The following is a 504-nucleotide window of genomic DNA, read 5'->3' on the forward strand; positions in this document are numbered from 1 at the left end:
CACACACACACACACACAGCTTCACACTTGGGCCTCACCCCTGTCACCGCCCTGCTCAGTCTATCATTGCTTCCCTCACCTCTTAACTCACCTTGTGTCCATTCTTGCCTGGGTATCTTCCTACCCTCCTCAGAGAAGCCAAACTGATCTGAACAAGTGAACTGGGAGCAAGTCTCCGCCTTTGCTAATAATCTTCAACAGCCTGGTGTTGTGTTTGTAATGAAACCGAGCCTGCTTCCCCTGGCCTGGACCCTATAAGGTCATATTGTTGCCTGTTTCAACAGCTGCCTGATAAACCAGTCTTCCTGTTCTTGCCACGTGACACCATCCCTTCCTCCTGGACTTCTCCTCTCTGTGCTTATTCACCTCAGAAAGGACTTTCCTGACCACCTCTTTAAAGGGGTCTCACCCACCACCCCATCTGATAACCATCTAAGCCTCTTTTATATATATATATATATATATGTGTGTGTGTGTGTGTGTGTGTGTGTGTGTGTGTGTATA

Source organism: Oryx dammah, unplaced genomic scaffold, assembly GCF_014754425.2.
Source record: "Oryx dammah isolate SB20612 unplaced genomic scaffold, SCBI_Odam_1.1 HiC_scaffold_24, whole genome shotgun sequence".
NCBI lineage: Eukaryota > Metazoa > Chordata > Mammalia > Artiodactyla > Bovidae > Oryx > Oryx dammah.